This window comes from Bison bison, unplaced genomic scaffold (assembly GCF_000754665.1).
Source record: "Bison bison bison isolate TAMUID 2011002044 unplaced genomic scaffold, Bison_UMD1.0 scf7180017864168, whole genome shotgun sequence".
Lineage (NCBI taxonomy): Eukaryota > Metazoa > Chordata > Mammalia > Artiodactyla > Bovidae > Bison > Bison bison.
The window spans coordinates 2,306,448-2,325,433 of NW_011494740.1; positions in this window are offsets into that span (position 1 = coordinate 2,306,448).

The window sequence follows — 18,986 nt, forward strand, 5'->3', positions numbered from 1 at the left end:
AAAACTCAACATTCAGAAAACTAAGATCTTGGCATCTGGTCCCATCACTTCATGGCAAATAGATGGGGAAACAGTGGCAGACTCTATTTCTGGGGGCTCCAAAATCACTGCAGATGGTGATTGCAGCCATGAAATTAGAAGACACTTGCTCCTTGGAAGAAAAGTTATGACCAACCTAGCAGCATGTTGAAAAACAGACATTACTTTGCCAACAAAGGTCCATCTAGTCAAAGCTGTGGTTTTTCCAGTAGTCATGTATGGATGTGAGAGCTGGAATATAAAGAAAGCTGAGCGCTAAAGAAGGGATGCTTTTGAACTGCAATGTTGGAGATGACTCCCAATTGAGAGTCCCTTGGACTGCAAGGAGATCCAACCAGTCCATCCTTGAGGAGATCAGTCCTGAATATTCATTGGAAGGACTGATGCTGAAGCTGAAACTCCAATACTTTGGCCACTTGATGCAAAGAACTGACTCATTTGAAAAGACCCTGATGCTGGGCAAGATTGAAGGCAGAAGGAGAAGGGATGACAGAGGTTTAGATGGTTGGATGGCATCACTGACTCGATGGACATGATTTTGAGTACACTCCAGGAGTTGGTGATGGACAGGGAAGCCTGATGTGCTGTGGTCCATGGTGTCGCAAAGAGTTGGGCACAACTGAGTGACTGAACTGATAGTGAATGACCAAAATACTTTTCAATGGTTTTGAGTAGGTGGGTTCATACTTGTACATAATATAGAGGAAAAGATGCCTTTGAACTATGACCACTTAAAAAATAACATCCTACATAAATGTTTAAAATTTTCATAATGCTGTAGAGATAGAACAATCATGTAGGAATGGTTTTAACCTTCTACTTTAAAAGTTGTAGGAGCAGTCTCTGTGTTTTTAGTTGTTGCTCAAACAGCTACCCAAAGCTGGTCCTGAGGAGAGTTCACCTACTGATCAGCTGTCCTTCTAATGACAGCTGGAGGTGATTTTACAGCCTCTTGAGTACTGGCCAGAGGAGGACATTGAGATGCAGAGACTCAGGTATAATCCTAGGAAACAAACCCAGTGATTTATTGAGAGCCAATAACATATTCTCTAGATGCTGCAGTACTGTAGAACTCTTTGCCTTTCATGTTTACTCAGATTTGATTAAAGAAAGAAGGATCAGCATATAATTCAATATCTAGTAGGAACTTTACATATTATTTCTGGTCTCTCAGGTCAATATTCTCCTTCACATCCAATTCAAAGCCCTTTTGTCCTTAGTTATTGGATGGCAAGCCTTCCTGTGGTCATGTATGGATGTGAGAGTTGGACTGTGAAGAAGGCTGAGCGCCGAAGAATTGATGCTTTTGAACTCTGGTGTTGGAGAAGACTCTTAAGAGTCCCTTGGACTGCAAGGAGATCCAACCAGTCCATTCTGAAAGAGATCAGCCCTGGGATTTCTTTGGAAGGAATGATGCTAAAGCTGAAACTCCAGTACTTTGGCCACCTCATGCGAAGAGTTGACTCATTGGAAAAGACTCTGATGCTGGGAGGAATTGGGGGCAGGAGGAGAAGGGGACGACAGAGGATGAGATGGCTGGATGGCATCACTGACTCGATGGACGTGAGTCTGAGTGAACTCCGGGAGTTGGTGATGGACAAGGAGTCCTGGTGTGCTGCAATTCTTGGGGTCTTAAAGAGTCGGACACGACTGAGCGACTGAACTGAACTGAAGCCTTCCTTGCAAACTTCAAAGGAAGGAAATAGGTAACTGGTCTTTTGAATTCCAGATTTAAAAGTCAAGACAAGTGGTATCTCCCTGAAATATTCTTGCAGTGACTGTCTGATTTACTTTTCCCTTGCTCTGTATCAAACTATCCCAAACTTACTGGCTGACAGCAGTAAAAATATAAACTCCTCATAGTCCTGTGGGTTGACTGCAGCAGCTGGATTGTGTTGGAAGGTTTAAGATGATCTTACTCACATGAGGCATTGGTGCTGCCTGTTGGCTAGAGGGCTTCAGGTCTCTTCCACATGGCCTTTCACCCTCCAGTAGATTAGACTTGCTTCCTTATATGATGGTCTCAGGACAGCGTTTCAGGAAGGCGAAGACCTAAAGTCCAAGTCTTCTTGAGGATATAGGTTTTTGAACTCACACTGTCATTTCTACCACATTTTGTTGCTCAAAGCAAGTTATAAGGCCAACCTGGTTTCAAGAAATGGAGGAACAGACTTCACTTGATGGGAGGAGCAGTAAAATCACATTGCCAAAGGGTTTTGTGTACTGGAACAGATGATTGCTCCCATCTTTGCAAGTATTGTTGTTATTTCTTCTTTTTTAAAGAAATAGTAGATTTACAATATTGTGTTAGTTTCAGGTATAGAGCAGTGATTTAAATTCATATGTACATGTGTGTTGTTTTTTTCAATTTCTGTTATAGATATTGAATTTAGTTCTTTGTGCTATACAGTAAACTCTTGTTGTTTATTTTACACATGGTAGTGTGTATCTATCTGTTAATCCCATAATCATGATTTATCCCTCCCTGCTGCTGCTTTTTATTAAAGTGGGCAATTTAGGGACATTGGCTGTGCAGTCTTAATAAATATGGAGAGACAGAATTATAAAATGTGACAATTGGAAATGGTAATGAAACTCTGGAAACCATGGAAAAGCAGGTATGCTGTATGTCCCATGAGATGGGCAATGGGAAAGGTTCAGACTGTGCACATTCTCTGTTCTTTAGATAGTTGATGCCAAATCATCGCTTTTAAAACTCTCAAATTAGAAACAACAAAGACAAGTAACTAAAACCATTCTTTTTTTTTTTTTAAGTTGATATCCATTTGTGAAAAGGGACAGGTGGACATATTGGTTGGACAAAGGTCAGCAAATGATACTCTGTAGCATATTTTAAATGGCCTTATATTTTTGACCGTCAAAGTTTTGACTGAAAATAGATCCTTAACATTTAAGACCAAAAGGAAGGTATTTTGATGGTCTGCTGTATCAGAATAAAGAGAAACAAATTATGACCAAAAATCCCTTTGAAACAGGAAAGTTCAGAACCTGATGCTGGTCTCAGGGCTATATCCATGAGCAGGTGAAGTAGCAAATATACTTTCTTGGCATGACTGTTCTTTCTTGCCAATTAGATTATTTTGACTAATGATATACTCAAATGTAAATAAAAGGAATTGTTAATACCTGGGGTCAAGCAAGGGAGGAAGAAGAAATTTATGTGTTCCTCTGGGTAACAGACCTGTTACATGTATTATCTCATTTAGCCCTTATATAACCTCTATGAGTTAGATTTTTATTCTCATAGATAATTCTACCTAATCACACTTACAAGTTATTAAGCACTTATGGCATGCTAAATACTGAGGTAAACATTTTACATGTGGTATTTTAATTTAAAAAATAGCTAAATAGATAGGCATTGATGTTCACATTGTACAGATGAGGAAACTGTGTCTCTGAGAGTTTAATATTTTCCCCAGTGAATCACAGTCAAAAAGTGATGGAGCTGGTCTTGATTTTAAAGTCCACACTGTAGCATCCTGGATCCCTAATCTCAGTTGGGCAGAGGAAGGGATTGGATTGATGGTGGAGTGTGTGCTGCCAACTACAGAGGTTATATCAGCTACACAGATTGAGGAAAAGGCTTCATGCTTTGAAGTCTGATAAGCCAGTTTTTGACTCTCATTTCTGTCATTTGTAAAGAATCTGCCTGCAATGTGGGAGACCCGGGTTCAGTCCCTGAATCAGGAAGATTCCCTGGAGAAGGAAATGGCAACCCACTCCAGTATGCTTACCTGGAAAATTCCGTGGACATAGGAGCCTGGCAGGCTACAGTCCAGTGGGTCGCAAAGAGTCGAACATGACTGAACAGCTAACACTTACTTTCTGTCATTTGTAATCTGCATGAACTTTGGGTGAGTTCTATAACCTCTCCAAGCCTTTAAATAAGAAGGAGAGTGCTCAACTCATAATGATTTTTTGCATATTAAATGTGATAAAATGTCTAGTAAAATGTCTAGTAAAGTGCCTAACACATAACGGAGACCTGGCCATTTTATGAGAACCTTGTTTCTGCCTACTGATTGGACATTGTTTCTGATTCTTTCATGGGGGTGAATAGCCTGTGACCTTGGTTTTTAATTTTGTGTTGGTGCTGCCGTCTAGTGAAAACTAAGCCACACAGACATACATACACATTGACACATGGCCCCACTAATGACAATATGGATTAACATGCTTTAGTCTCACAACCCAGAGCCTTGAGGCTCATGGGTATCCAGAGAGTTACCTAGGTCCATGCTTCCCAAAGTCTCTGTGCTGAAAGTGAAGTTGCTCAGTCGTGTCCGACTCTTTGCAGCCCCGTGGACTGTAGCCTGCCAGGCTCCTCTGTCCATGGGATTTTCCAGGCAGTACTGGAGTGGATTGCCATTTCCTTCTCCAGAAAGCCATCTTAAAAAATTTCCAACCCACTGCAGACCATAATTTTGTAAAATATTGTCAAAATGAATTATTAGGAAAATGAAATGAAAAAACTATATAAAATTAAAATCCATTAAAAAATTATCAGATTCAATAGTGTAGAATTGTTATATATGTTTTTGACCACTTTCAGTTCTTATCTCCCTATGGACCCTGTAACAATCATTAAACCAACATTGGCCCATAGATCATACCTTGAGGAGTGCTACTAGCTAAGATGGCCTGGCATAGTTAATTAATCCTGGCAAGTATCAATAGTAAGGGCCGAGAAAGCCACTGGCCTGCATGAACTGTGTCCTTTATGCAAGGAAAGAAGCAAACATGAAAAATGGAGCGGATACAATGATCAGGAGGTTGAGGATCAGTTCAGTTCCAGCTTATTCACTTGCAGTTCCTTGCAAAGTGTTTAGACATTTTTATTAGGCCTTTTTGTTTTTTAAAACAGATAATCAACATCTCAACGCAACCTCAAAATGTTTCTGATGAAGCCCAGATTTTAACATTGAATGCCAGTAAATTAAGTCCTGAGAACATTATTTCTGCTTCTAGAGTGGTTGGATAGATTTTTAACTCATCCAGAAATGCTTTACCTGAGGTAAACTCACAAGGATTTTGAAAAGGAGAGGGGTAGAAAGAAAGACATCTCAAACTCTACCAATTCCAAGGTATGGACTTAGGCAGGGCTCAAAATCATTTTGCAGAGCGCTGTTTCTGGGAGATGCTCAAAGAAATATCAATATAAAAAGGCTCATTGTCCAAATATTCTCTTTGGGAATAGTCATGTTGCAGGTAAGGGGATCCCTTCTAGGGCCTCAAACCGGGGTCTTGTCTAACACTCGGAAATGAGTTGTCTGAGGAGACACATGTGCTGACAAAGCAAGAGATTTTATTGGGAAAGGGCCCCTGGGTGGAGAGCAGTAGGGTAAGGGAAACCAGGAGAACAGCTCTGCCACCTGGCTTGCAGTCTCAGGTTTTAGGGTGATGGGATTAGTTTCCAGGTTCTCTTTAGCCAATCATTCTGACCCAGAGTCCTTCCTGGTGGTGCACACCTTGTTCAGCCAAGACGGATGCCAGAGAGGATTCTGGGAGGTGGTCAGACATGTGGTGTCTCCTTTTGACCTTTCCTGAACTCTTCTGATTGGTGGTGGCTTATTAGTTCTGTGTTCCTTACTAGGACCTCCTATCATAAAACAACTCATGGTTACTATGGTGCCTGGCCAGGGTGGGTGGTTTCAGTCAGTGTGCTTCCCCTAACAGTCACAATGATGATTACCAAGTTAAATCTTCTGGAAAGTTCTGGAATGAACAAGTCTATTTCACTTTACTCATATGTTTATCAATTGTATTTGACCTCTCACCTCTATTCAGTTCCAAGTAACTAGAGTTCTAAGAAACTCACTTTGGATCATGCCATTTTAAACTGTGATCCCTTTCTGCTGAGCATATTTGCATTTGGGTTTTCAAAAAAATTGAGCCTAGTTTACATTTCTGAGCCCAATTTACATCATAACCTGTTAAACTCTGGTACCTGAAAATGAGAACTGCAGACAGCATTCACCAAATGGCACTCCTTAGGTACTGGCCTAGCAGGGTTTATAAACCACCAATATGGAAGGACCAAGTGTCTGCTAGTTGGATATCAGCATGGCCTGAAAACATCTATTTTATTCTATTCCCTTTAAATATCTTATTTCAAAAAAATGTTTTTTGTTATCCTAGGTCCTTTAGAAAGAAAGTGGGATTCAAATCCCAAGTTAATAAAGACGGAATTGAAATAAAAATAATGACCACGAAATGTACAACTTATAGAAGGATTAGCCCATAAAGACAGAAGGGTATTTCCCTGAAGAAGAGAATTAAAATCTAATCAGATGCAGAGACATCTTCTCTGATGTACTCCTGAGTCTTTAATTGAAAGAAAACTGGAAATAATTTTACTAAGTCTAATAGTTACTAAGTCTAACAATTATACTAAGTATAACTAATGTTATACTAAGTATTATGGACTTTAACATTTTGAACAATCCTGTACTCTGTTTCTGCTTCTGTATCCAAGCACCTGCTTTTGTGCTCTTGGGGTGAGGGTTGAGGTTGCTATGAGGTCAGATTCAGAGACCTAAGCCTCCTAATTGACTCAGTTTATATTTTCACTGTGCCTTATCTTTATTCCCTCTGCTTTCTTAGGTAGATTAAAAACCAAGCCTTTGATTTTGAAGAACATCTCTAGATTACCATACCAATGGTGCCACTTGATAGCATAATTCATGATAACTATGGTGATGATGGTGGTGTGCAATGTGTCTTCTGTGACGATCAGTGTCTTCTTTCTGGCAGGTGCAAAAGTTGCTGTGACAACAGTAAGTCAACTTCTAGATGCTAGCAAAGATGTTTTACAAGGAGCTGCTGCTGCTAATAATGATGATATCTTCACAGTGTAAGCACAATTCCAGTTTGGAAGGAAAACCTAATGAGGTCCTGCTTACTTTCCTAGATTAAAGCATTCAGTTCAGTTCAGTTGCTCAGTCGTGTCCGACTCTTTGAGACCCCATGGGCTGCAGCACGCCAGGCCTCGCTGTCCATCACCAACTCCCAGAGTTTACTCTAAATCATGTCCATTCAGTCGGTGATGCCATCCAACCATCTCATCCTCTGTCGTCCCCTTCTCCTCTCGCTTTCAATCTTTCCCAGCATCAGGGTCTTTTCAAATGAGTCAGCTCTTTGCATCAGGTGTCCACAGTATTGGAGTTTCAGCTTCAACATCAGTCCTTCCAATGAACATTCAGGACTGATTTCCTTTAGGATGGACTGGTTGGATCTCCTTGCAGTCCAGGGGACTCTCAAGAGTCTTCTCCAACACCAAAGTTTAAAAGCATCAATTCTTCAGTACTCAGCTTTCTGTATAATCCAACTCTCACATCTACACATGACTACTGGAAAAACCATAGCCTTGACTAGACGGACCTTTGTTGACAAAGTAATGTCTCTGCTCTTTAATATGCCATCTAGGTTGGTCATAACTTTCCTTCCAAGGAATAAGCAACTTTTAATTTCATGGCTGCAATCACCATCTGCAGTGATTTTGGAGCCCCCCAAAATAAAGTCTGCCACTGTTTCCACTGTTTCCCCATCTATTTGCCACGAAATGATGGGACTAGATGCCATGGTCTTTGTTTTCTGAATGTTGAGCTTTAAGCCAAATTTTTCACTCTCCTCTTTCACTTTCATCAAGAGGCTCTTTAGTGCTTCTTCATTTTCTGCCATAAGGGTGGTGTCATCTGCATATCTGACGTTATTGATATTTCTTCCACAATCTTGATTCCAGCTTGTGCTTCATCCAGCCCAGCATTTTTCGTGATATACTCTACATATAAGTTAAATAAGCAGGTGACAATATACAGCCTTGACATCTTCCAGCTCCTTTCTCAGTGCACAGAGCTGCAAATAAAAGCACAGCTTTGCAAGACACATTTCTAGCTCCTCTGCACCTCCACCCCACCCGAATTCAGCTCTTCCCAAGATCCTAGTGTAGTTTGATTAAGCTTTCCCAAGGCTACACTGAAAAAAAAAAAAAAAACAAGAGGATCCAACTCTGCCTGCTTTCTCTCTTTTCGATTCCTATGTCACAGATTACTTCTGGTTGTGCATTTATACTAAAACTCATGTACTTCATTCATGGATGTCTCTCACAAGGATTCATTGTGTTTTTATCTTCTATACAGTTTTCTTAGCTCTTTCAAAATTTTACTAAATATGCATGCTCATTATAGAAAAAGAAGAAAGTGTATAGAAGATCAAAAAATTTTAAATTGTGTCATCTTTATTAACCCGTTGACATATATTCATCAAGATTTTTTTTCCTCTATGTGTGTGCATCCTGCTACATACTCTTTTTAAGATTTCTTTTCTGATGTGGGCTAATTTTGAAGTCTTTCAATGAGTTGGTTACAGTATTGCTTCTGTATTGTTTTGATTTTTTGAACACAAGCCATGTGGTATCTTAGCTCCCTGACCAGGAAGTGAACCCATACCCTCTGCATTGGAAGGTGAAGTCTTAACCGCTGGACTACCAGGGAGGTCCCTAGTACATATTTTTTTAAATTTAGGACTTGTTTTTGTTACTTAATAATACCTTATAACCGTCTTTTTAGTATAAATACCTATGCATCTATATCACAAATTATAGATTACTGCATAATATGAGTGAATATTAAGCAGTTCTCTGGTGCTGGACATTTAGATAGTTTCAGGTCTTTTAATGTTTTGAGCAGTTGACATTCTTGTACATAATCTTTGTTTGCATGACCTATTATTTCTTAGAAGTAGTTCTCAGTTCTCTAACTTATTATAAGTACCTATTTAGTGTTGAGTTCTCAAAGTAGAAAAAGCACAAAGGCATGAAACAGAACACTCACAAGATTATACTTCTGAGAGATGGTGGTAGAGTTGTTGTAAACAATTGAACTGGTATATTTCATGACTTCGGATTTCGCTAGGAGTCTGGATCTTTTTCACTGGGTGTGTGGATCCTCCCATTTTTCTTGAAGTTGGAGAAGGAAGCACCCATGAGATCCAAAGTCTGTGTTCAGTGAACTCCCTTCAGAGCTGGAGGCTCTGTGTTTGCTGCCTTACTGGAGGCAAAGGGGAAGAGTGGATGTTTTTGATGAGAAGGCTGAGCAAAGAGCCACTGCGGGATTCAGCTGAGAGAGTCACAGATCACGAGACAGATGAAAACACTGTCCCAACAATAAACAGGTAGGGGTTTTACCAGCTTAAGGCACGGAGAAAAAAAAAAACAAATCTGTGTGATTTATGTGTAAGTCCAAATGACATCAAAGAAGGTATGTAGAGGATATATAAAACATTTAAATATAGGACATGTTGAAATATGAAATGTTATAACCACTCTCAGTCCCTCTTCCTCCCACTCTGAATTTCTAGTCGACTTATTTTTCTAATGATGGATTATCAGTTTACCCTCTCCCAGGTGATCTTTTGCAGAAACATTTGCGGGCTCAGGTCTTTATACATGTAGATAACATTTTCGTTTTCAGCCTCCAGCCCTAAGATCAGGTCACCAACTCCTTAGCTTTCCTCAGGAGAAAAAATCTTAGTGAGCTGCCAGCAGAGGTGATCTCTCTTGTCTCCTCTCTCCCCTTGGAAGGAGACTGTTACTTGAGGCAACTCTTTCACTGAACTGAGACCAGGGTGCAAATTTTCCTGATAGATATCAGCCTTCACGGTGCATCTCACTCTAACTTTTCCTTTCTTTCATTCTCAGTTTCCTTCACTAAGCTACTGAGCTCCCCATCTACACTTACAGGGAGAAGTGGACAGGGTGAGAGTAAAACAGAGGAGCTTGGTAGGGAGAAAAGAACCCATTCCAACTGCAACGGAGTTCTCCAGCATCCTCTCATGCATTCTCTTGTTGTAACCTGGTAGGAGGGGGAGTGTTGAACTGAGCCCAACCAGGGCAAGGTCTGTGATGGCAAAGGCATTCTACTACAGCCAGTGAATCTAAGATTTCATTTCTTCATTTTAACACTTGTTGTAAAGACTGATTCATAACCTTAAAACTTGGCTATTACATTCAGACTCATAATTGCTCTTGTGTATCTATTTTTGGGAATGTCAAACTGCTACCCTAAGTACTGACCACCTTGTATATATACATTGCACATTTCTATTTGCATTTCTGTTCTACTCAGCTTTCTTCACTTACAAGATGCCTATTTAAGTTGTCTTAACCAAAAGAGATTTATTGTAAAGAGATTTATGGACTCACTACTGGACATACACTGTGAGAAAACCACAATTCTAAAAGACACATGTATCCTAATGTTCCCTGCAGCATGATTTACAATAGGCAGGACATGGAAGTGACCTACATGTCCATCAACAAAGGAATATATAAAGAAGATGTGGTACATATATGCAATGGAATATTACTCAACCATAAAAAGAATAAATTTGAGTCAGTTCTAGTGAGGTGGATGAACCTAGAGCCTGTTAAAGTGAGAATGCAAAAGACAAATATCGTATATTAAGACATACACATGGAACCTAGAAAAATGGTATTGATGAACCTATTTGAAGGGAAGGAATGGAGACACAGATGTAGAGAATGGGACTTGGGGACACAGTGGGGGTGGGTGAGAGTGGGACAAATGGAGAAGGTGGCGTCAACTTATGTATATACTATTGTGTGTAATACGGATAGCTGGAGAGAAGTTGCCTTACAACACAAGAAGCCCAATCTGGCGCTCTGCAATGACTTAAAGGAATGGGATGGGGGAGGAGAGGGAGGCTCAAGAAGGAGGGGATATACATATCATTAAGTCTGATTTGTGTGGTTGCTTGGCAGAAACCAACACAACATTGTAAAAATTAAAAAACAAAAAAATTTTTAAAAAGAGGTGTACTGAATCTCATTGGAACCTAGGAACAGCTTAATGATACAGCTGGGCTGTATGGACCCTGGAGCAGGGGGATGACAGGGTTTTCAATGCAGCTTTGATGTTCTCAGCAGAGCAGTTTGGGGTCTTTCTTGGTGTTTAATGTAATGGGAATGGCCTTTGGAGTAAGATGGTCTGGATTCAAATCTTAGTATTGTTTTTTAATAGCTACATGATTTAGGCCAAATGACTTCATATCTCTCCAAAGAACCTTAGATTCTTCAGTGTAATATATAGGAGTGATTTCAGGACTCACTTCAGTGGGATTCTGGTGAGGTTCAAATGAGATAATGCATTTAAGTCACTAGCATAATAACCTGACTTTCCATACTAAGTCTTGGGAAAAAAGCTTGGTAATTATCTTTATTATTAGCATGACTAAATGAATGTGTATCTCATCTTTATTTATAGTTTCTGCCCTCTCATAATTTAACCAAGTTTCTGCCCTCTCATAATTTAACCTTTTCATGATGTAGGGGAAATAAAAATAAAATCTTCTGCCAACTAAGAAGTCCTCTCCACAGAAGTAGGAGGGAAAGAAAACACTTCAACTAAGGCATAGGCATTAAAACAGAATGTGATGTGAATATTCCAGGCCAATCCTTAAGACTGAAGCAGAAAGGAATCTGACCTCTTTATGAAGCTAAGCAGATACAACTCATTATATACATGATTTCAGATAGATAATCATAGTCCTCAATTAAGAGAACTTGATGGCACTATTTGTCATACAGATTGTCCTAAGTTAACCAGGTAATTGAGTTCGCTAATTGACTGTATCTAGAAGAAAAACAAATCTCTCATGCTTTTATGAAAGGAGGTGTTTTTGCAACTTGGATCAAGGTGCCCACCCACCAAAGTTAAGCTCCTAGTTTCCTACAGAAGCTGGGAGATGGGATGCTAGCTCTCTCGGTGTTTCCATTTCAAAGAAATGGTTCCCAGGCCCTTGACATTCCTAGGTCATAAACCTGATAAAATGTCAATCTAGTTTTCAGAAAGGTTTATTTGCATTTCAAACAGAAGAGAATGTGCCTACAAGTTTTCTAATGTAAATACTCAAACAAAAAGGAGAGGTGGGAAATCTCTTCCCTTGTTTTCAACAGGAAGAATTAAGCCTCTCATTTTTAATTTGTATTTGTCCTTACAAAGATATACAGTCTTCCCCCAGTATCCATGTGGGATTGGTTCTAGGACCACCCTCTCTCTTACCTCACCAGCTCCCTGCAAATATCAGAATTCCCAGATGCCCAAGTCCCTTATATGAAATGTTGTAGTTGGCTCTCTATATCTGTGGGAGGCTCCACATTGGCAGAGTCAACCAACCATAAATGGGAAGCTGGGATATGGAGGGCCAGCTATAATGACCTCTCCATGTGTGCTGTGCTAAGGCACTCAGTCATGTCCGACTCTGAGACTTCATGAACTGTAGCCCACCAGGCTCCTCTGTCCATGGGATTCTCCAGGCAAGAATACTGGAGTGGGTTGCCATACCCTTCTCCAAGGAATCTTCCCAACCCAGGGATTGAACCCAAGTCTCCCACGTTGCAGGCAGATTCTTCACTGTCTGAGCCATCAGGGAAGCCCGTGACCTCTCTGATTCCTATTAAAGCAAGGCTTTTCCGATGTAACTGCTGCACTGAGTGGAAGATTCCTGAGTGAAAGAATCCTATTGCTTCTTCTAGTCATTTGTACCAGGTTGATAGCCAGTCTTCTGATGGACAGCCATCTATCGTCTGATCAGTAATGACAAGAGGAGGATAGAATAATACGGGAAGAATAAAGGCCTTACAAGTGGTTGTGGCTAGAGCAACTCTTCAAAAGCAGCAACCACCACCATGGATCTAGCACATTTTTCCCGTTAGCCTTCAAATGCCAGAAGGAGCTCCCCTTAGTATCCCCAGTGTCACAGGTACTGCGCTTTTAGTGGGTGCTCAACAGATACTGTTGGTTGAATGAATGCACGATTTATGTTCTTAGCAGATCGGAGTTTTGTCAGGTATTCTTGTTGTTGAAAATAGCTCTGGAGTATGATTGTTACTCATTAAGTGAGAAATACATAGTGTGAGCTGCTGAAAATTACAGAAAATGGTATTATGAAAGGAAAACTTTTGAAATAGTATCATTTACTTGAGTGTTTCCATATGAATGATTATCACATTCTCTTTGTGAAGTTTCTTTAGTTATTTAAAAATTTCTTTTTTAATCTCACTTGAGGAAGGGAAAAGATATATCAATGGTAGGAATAAAGATTAGTTTTTTTCTTAACATACGTGATTTATTGAAGAATAGTTGACTTACTGTGTTTCAGGTGCATAGCAAGATGATTCAGTTATACATATATGCATATATTATTTTTGAAATTATTTTCCATTATAGGTTATTATAAGATATTGACTATAGTTCCCTGTGCTATACAGTAAACCTTTGTTGCTTGTTGCATATCTATTTTTTTTTTAAATGAGAATTAGCATTCTGTTCATACTAAGTCAAACAAGTGGAATCAAAATGTCATACACTTTTCAGTTAGGCAAAAATTCATAAATTTTCTAAAATATATATATTATACATGTTATATATATACACACACAAAAGCTTTTCTACTACATCTGATAAAGGTTTGAGAAAGAACGTCAAAGAAAGAAAAAAGAAGAGATGGAGAAATTGGAAAATAAAATTAAATGAAATGGGAACTCTGAATATGAAATAGAAAAAGTGAAACAGACTAGATAAAAGTAAAAGATTATCATATAGTCCAGGTGTTTTTAAATATGGCTATTTAGAAACGTATCTGGAGCTCTGGAGAAAAAAAAGAAACATGTGGACATTTGTATTTTTCAGAAAATTCCGAGATAATTCTGATATGCATCTAGATTTTAAAAAGTGATTACAGGTTTTTCTATTAAATTGTAATTTTGGTCATACAGAGTTCTATTAGTTTTCTGTTGACTAATCATGATACAATTGTATTAAGTGAATAAAAGTTGCATAATCACAATAGTAAAATATGTTTATTAGTTTTCACAATCAATAGCCAGACAAAAAATAAAATTACAATTGCAAGCCATAATGGGAATGTTGCTGGGGTCCAGCCCCGGTGGATCCAGAGAATTCGAAGCAGAGGCAGCTTCGGCGATCATCAGGAAACAATTGCTTAATTAAATGTTAATTAAGAATATAAAGAGTGGTTAAATAAGGATAGCTCAGTGAGGAAATTCAGTGGAGAATAAAGGCTGAATAATTCAGCCAGAAGGTGAGAGAAAGAACAACATGGGGAGTTTCGGTGAACAAGGCCCACATTTTATTTTCCAAAGTAGTTTTTATACCTTAAGTTATGCATAGAGGATAATGGGGGAAGGGGTAGAGTCATGCAGTAAGCCAGGCTTTCTTCCTGCAAACTTACCATATGCAAAAGTTTAGGTGATTTGCATCATCTTCTGGCCCAGAGGCCTGTTAACATTTTAAGACCCTTTCTTCAGAAAACTTATTTTTCTCTAAAGGTGATTAGTCAGGCGCCACCCTCCAAAAGCACTAGATAAAGGTGCATTCCTATAGGGCAAAGGTGTGGTGGGCTATAACAAGAAAAAGAATTAACTCAAGGGTCCAAGGTTACAAACATTAAAGCTACTACTTACACCAATTATATTAATCAATACACTGCCAGGGACACAGCAGGTAAGGGATATGGAGACTTAGCAGCAAACATTGGCCCAACAAGTGAAAAACCCTTCACCAATACAATTTCTAATCAATCTTTTAACTGCTCAAAGGACTCTGTATTTAGACAGTTTAGAACATCTCATGCCTCTCACAGCTGGGAGGCTCTGAACAATCATATGTGGCCGGAAAAACCTATTCAGGCAGGCTAGAGGACTTCCAAAGGAGTTTGTAGGTTGAAACACTATCACACCCAGGAACTTTATTAACTGGAGCTGTAAGTTAACTCTTTTTTCAGAGAGAGATGGTGGGGGACAGCCCCCTGTAAAGTCAGAGGTGTAGGTGAGAGCACAAAGCAGAAAGTAGGCAGACTCTGGTTTTGGGGGTAGATACTCAAGAATTTCCAGGGGGACTCCTGAGGCTCCATCCCGCCTTTGTGTATGCCGAGCATCCTTCCTCATGACCTTTGCCACGGGTGGAGCTCCTCACTCTGGCTCCTGGCAGAATGTGATTAACCTAATGCTAAAAAATAATTGCATACAATTTGGGGGGTTAAGCAGAGTGATGGGATATGTTTCCACTTACCAGTGCATACAAGCACATGTTTTCAGCTGCCCAGCCAGTCTATGTCTTTTGGTTGGTGCACTTAATCCATTTACGTTTAAGGTAATTATCGATATGTATGATCCTGTTACCATTTTCTTAATTGTTTTGGATTTATCTTCCTTCTCTTATGTTTCCTGCCTAGAGAAGTTCTTTTAGCATTTGTTGTAAAGCTGGTTTGGTGGTGCTGAATTTCTGTTAACTTTTGTTTGTCTGCAAGGCTTTTGTTTTCTCCATCAAATCTGAGTGAGAGTCTTGCTTGGTAGAGTGTTCTTGGCTGCAGTTCATTGCCTTTCATCACTTTAAATATATCATGCCATTCCCTTCTGGCCTGTAGAGTTTCTGTTGAGAAATCAGCTGATAGTCTGATGGGAGTTCTCTCGTATGTTATTTGTCATTTTCACTTGTTGTTTTCAATATTTTATCTTTGTCTTTAATATTTGTCGATTTGATTACTATGTGGTTTGGTGTGTACCTCCTTGGGATTATCCTGCTTGGGACGCTCTGTACTTCCTGGACTTGGTTGACTATTTCCTTTCCTGTGTTCATGAAGTTTTCAGCTACTGTCTCTTCAAATATTGTCTCAGGTCCTTTCTCTCTCTCTTCTCCTGGGACCCCTATAATGTGAATGTTGGTGCATTTAATGTTGTCCCAGAGGTCTCTTAGATGGTCTTCATTTTTTTTTGTCCATTCTTTTTTCTATATTCCATTCTGTGGCAGTGATTTCTACCATTCTTTCCTCCAAGTTATTTATCCATTCTTCTGCCTCAGTTATTCTGCTACTGATTCCATCTAGTGTATTATTTTATCTCTGTTTGTTTGTTCTTTAGTTCTTCTAGGTCTTTGGTAAACATTTCTTGCATCTTCTCCATTGTTTTCCCAGGATCCTGGATCATCTTCACTATTATTATTCTGAATTCTTTTTCTGGAAGGTTGCCTATCTCCACTTCATTTAGTTATTTTTCTGGGATTTATCTTTTCCCTTCATCTACAATATGACTTTCTGCTTTTTCATCCTCATTAACTTTCTGTAGTGTGGTTTTTGTTTTAGCCTCTGTGGGACCATGGTTCTTCTTGCTTCTTCTGTCTGCCCTCTGATAAAGGAGGCTGAGGCTTATGTAAGTTTTCTGATGGGAGGGACCAGCAGTGGGAAAAACTGGTTCTTGCTCTGGTGGACAGGGCCTTCCTCAGTAAAGCTTTAATATAGTTATCTGCTGATGAGTGGGGTTGTGCTCCCTCCCTGGTAGTTTGGTCTGAGGTGACCCACCCTGGGATCTACTGGCTCTATGGTAGGGTTAAAGGTAACCTCCAAGGGGATTTATGCCAAGGGGGACCTTCCAGGATTGCTGCTGCCAGTGTCTCTGTCCCTGTGATGAGCCCGTGCTGGCCCATGCCTCTACAGAAGACCCTCTAACACTGGCAGATAGTTTTGGATCAGTCTCCTGTGGAGTCACTGTTCCTTTTCTCTGTGCAAGATTTTGTTTGTACCCTCCAAGACTGGAGTCTGTGTTTCTCCCAGTCCTGTGGAGGTCTTACAGTCAAATCCCACTGGGCTTCAAGGCCAGATTCCCTGGGGATTCTCAGTCCCTTTATCAGATCCCCAGGCTGGGAAGCCTTTTGTGGAGTTCAGAACATTCACAACAATGGGAGAACTTGTTTGGATTATTACTATTCTCCAGTTTGTGGGTCACCCATCTGGTGGGTATGGGATTTGATTTTATCATTAGTGAGCCCCTCCTACTATCTTGCTGCAGCTTCTTCTTTGTCTTTGGACCTGTGGTATCTTTTTATGGTGGATTCCAGTGTCCTCCTGTCAATGGCTGTTCAGCAGATAGTTGCAATTTTGGTGCTCTTGCAGGAGGAGATGAGCACATATCTTTCTACTCTGACATCTTGAATTGGAAGTGGAAATAAAGATTTAGAATAAAGAACAATTTTGTTCTTTCAAATGAAATTCTTTCATTTCTGGGAAAACTAGACTGAACCAGTTATCTTAGTTTCAGACATTTGTTGTCAAGTACAGAAAGAGTACAAATTTTTTTTTTTTTGAAACAGGAAAAAGAAACAATCTTATGACTTACCTTAGAACAGCAAATTAACAGATTCCCTCCACTCCCTCATACCTTCCACCTAATCTATCTTTGAACTTATCCAAAGTAGAAATGAAAACTGTGAAAACCTGTAGTGTTTAGTTAGTAGTGAAGGCAATGAGCCCAGAGTTCTGCTCCTCCATAATTCCCCATGAACTGTCGCCTCAGGAGTCGACACTTAAAAAACACAGTTTGGAACCTGAGGGGGTTGGGTGAGAGGAGAGAGTTGAAAACGTGAAAATTAAATCTCAGTACTGGAGAGACAAGAATCATGTGCCTGGCCAATGGGGAGTGGCAGCGCCATCCTTTTATGAGAATACCAACATAACAAGGACTGCTTCTATTGGTAAATCTGTCATTCTTGAATTCCAGCTCTCTGGCATCTATGTTTAGCCTACTCTTCAGTGGGGAGAGTCCACCAGAACCTTAAAAAAAAAGTGCATATAACAAAAAAAGACTGGTAAAAATTTAAAAATTATTATGGGATTGTGCCAATATTGTGATTGCCTGAGTTCAGTGGTCATTCCTTTCTTCTGGAATGTGGGACACACACAACTGATTTTATGACAAGTCTCCACAATAGTATGTTGCTATGTTTTTTTTCTATGCAGTCTTATTGAGAAAATGGAGATACTCCTTGTCTTTGGGCAACAAGTCAGTGGTAGAACCTAGAATAGCAATGTAGTCTGCTAATTTCTCTTCAGAAAATATTGTGGGTCTATAGGTGTTCTTTTTACTGTGCTGAAAGGTGAGCTGTTTATTTCATGTTCTTGTAATAGCAGAGAACATTCTGCTACCAATAATGCTCTACTCATGAAAGTCTAGATTTTTATAAAATTCTGTTTCTTTTCCCTTCTCATAGGAGCTAGGGATTCTCTGGTTTCCAGTTTTACCCGTGTGAACATGGGCAAACTGAAACTGAACAAACAGGCTGAACTTCAGATCTGGCTCAACACCTCAAAAAGTAGGCTTCAAATTATGTTACTTGAAAAAATATACTCAAATTCATGGAATTAATAGCTTAAAATCCATTGAGCAAGTTTCATAGTGAGTAATTTGTGTTTGCGCTCTGAAAAATTATGGTAATCTTTACTACTCTAGGCCATAGAGATGATTTCCTTCTTTCTTTCTTTCTTTTCCTCTCTTTCTTTTAAAAACACTTTGGAGGGGAGCAAAAGTGAAATACCCCGGCCATGGATACAAATATGTTTTCCAACAAAAATGTAGGTAGTGGTTCAGTTTTATACTTAAAAATACATTAAAAAATATTCAGCCACTAACTTTGCATGTGTTACTGATAGAATGGCACTCACAGGTGTAAATTCATCCGATAGACCTGTCCTTGGGATATTTTATGTAGTTGACACAACCATCACCGAGCAGTACCAGTGTTCAGTTATCTCCACTAGATGGTGCCCATCATGAGCTCCTTGTCATCATGAATATAGCCCTTTAGAAATTCTTGTGTCTAACTTGAAATGGTTGTACTTTTCAAAGTTAAAAAAAAAAAATCAACTATTAAATTCAACTACAATAAGCAAACCAAACACACAGATTTCCTTTTATTCTCTTCCCAAGTAAAAAAATTCAGTGCCATAAAGTACCTATTTCAGAAAGACTAAATTCATAATTCTCATTGTATTTTTAGAAAGACTAAATTCATAATTCTCATTGCTTATATAATTCTAATTGGGAAACGAATTTT